Raw genomic sequence first — 1,784 nt, 5'->3', positions numbered from 1 at the left:
ACTACAAAGATGACTACCATTAGCCCTAACACTTAATCAATTGGGATAATAAGTATATATCTGTTATGTTGATGCTAGCTGTATGCAAGTTGAAGAAGTCATTCTAAGGTCTTAAACAAGCCCAAAGGACATGCATGGGTACCATCATTGAACAAGCCTCAGATCTACTCTTTAAATTAAGCATTAAGTATTATCAATCACTTGTATGTTCATTATATCATTCTCATAATTAGCAACTTGGAAAGTTTGGATGCAATAAAGAAGCTATGGGTGGCAAAGTATGAGATGAAAGACCTTGGAAAACTACATTATTGTCTTGCTATTAACGTTATTAGAAATTCACTCTCATGGCATGTTGAAGAGGCTTACTATGCATTCACAAAGAACATCCCACTACTCCATTCAAAGCACACTTAACTTGTGATAAAACTTTGTCCATACCAAACTTATACCCATTGAATATTCGTTTAATCTTTTTTACATTCACAAGATTGCTTTTTCATACTGCTTTTCCGTAAGTGAAACCCATTACTCAACGATATGCACCTGCCTTGGGCTAAAGTTCACAAGGTACCATGACCTCATTACTCTTAACTTGGGTTTCTTTGGAAGCTTAAAATGGTCTTTGAAGCCCACCTTCACTAATCGCCTGCCACTTTCCTCCCTTGCCTTAGGCTGTGGCTGGCCCCCCACGGCCACCTCCTCTTCTTACGCCTACTCGTCGGTCTACCTTGTACGTGGACCTGCCCAGGGGAGGACCACCACTACATGATGTGCGCGCCCACCTATGCCGCACCTCTTCCAGCTGTTTCTGGCAACAGGCCTTTGCTCGACATCAACACCCCAGCGTGGATACACCCCCCTCTTCCCAATGAGCAGTGTCCAAAGACCTCAAACAACACCCCAACGCACTTGATAGTGTAGCACTTGGACAGTGATTACACATGCCATCACAGATTCACATATGATAGAACTTGGCCCACCTACATGATGTGCGTGCCCACCTATGCCGCACCTCTTCCAGCTGTTTCTGGCAACAGGCCTTTACTTGACATCAACACCCCAGTGTGGATACACCCCCCTCTTCCCAATGAGCAGTGTCCAAAGACCTCAAACAAGAGAGATGCCCCAACGTACTTGATAGTGTAGCACTTGGACAGTGATTACACATGCCATCACAGATTCACATATGCTAGAGCTATGCCCATTAGAGATCCTATGACTTCATGGACCTTTGAGACAGTCCAAGAGACTGGGCTGCAAAGTGTCATGCGGAATGGTCATTTTGAGGAACCGAGTAAGGAGGAAGCCTACCTGGAAAGAACTCAGCTACAATAACATTCCCACCCGTGAAAGCAAACCCCCTTTGGGAGGATTGATTGGCATCACATATGCACAAAAATAGTTTATGATGCAATTATCTGTGAGCAAAATGTAGATTGTGAAATGTCTCCTTCAATACAAGCTTAAAATTCATACAATCCATCCAGATCAAAGTTCAAGCAAAACAATTACTCTTAATGCAGAAAAATCCTACACTCTTGTGAAAACCGGCAGAAACCAAATGACTAATTGCAATATCCTGTGTATGCGGACACATGCACAGAGAGGGATGCTCCCCTGCACATGCAAGAACGCAAATACATTAATAATATTGACTTACTGTAAATAAGATGGGAAGAAAATTTCCACATGACCAGGTGGGCCCAGGTTAGATGTTCCTAAGCTTGCTCTTTCTCTCTCTTTATGCAACCTTAATAGACCCATTGGCTTGATTAAGCCAT

At 42.9% G+C, this 1,784-nt stretch overlaps 1 protein-coding gene across 1 annotated transcript in view; it reads right to left on the bottom strand.

Annotated features, from left to right (window-relative positions):
• Positions 1–1,497: 1,497 nt before the first annotated feature.
• The window catches only part of LOC147629042 (uncharacterized), a 31,009-nt gene continuing 30,722 nt past the window's right edge, over positions 1,498–1,784 (bottom strand). The window contains exon 2 of the mRNA XM_086812256.1: positions 1,498–1,784. This exon is cut by the window's right edge and continues 340 nt beyond it. The gene's annotated coding sequence lies outside the window, so the exon portion shown is untranslated.

Source organism: Cibotium barometz, chromosome 18 (genome assembly GCF_041138505.1).
Source record: "Cibotium barometz isolate CiBa-2024 chromosome 18, ASM4113850v1, whole genome shotgun sequence".
Taxonomy (NCBI): domain Eukaryota; kingdom Viridiplantae; phylum Streptophyta; class Polypodiopsida; order Cyatheales; family Cibotiaceae; genus Cibotium; species Cibotium barometz.
This window is presented reverse-complemented; position numbering and strand designations above follow the sequence as displayed.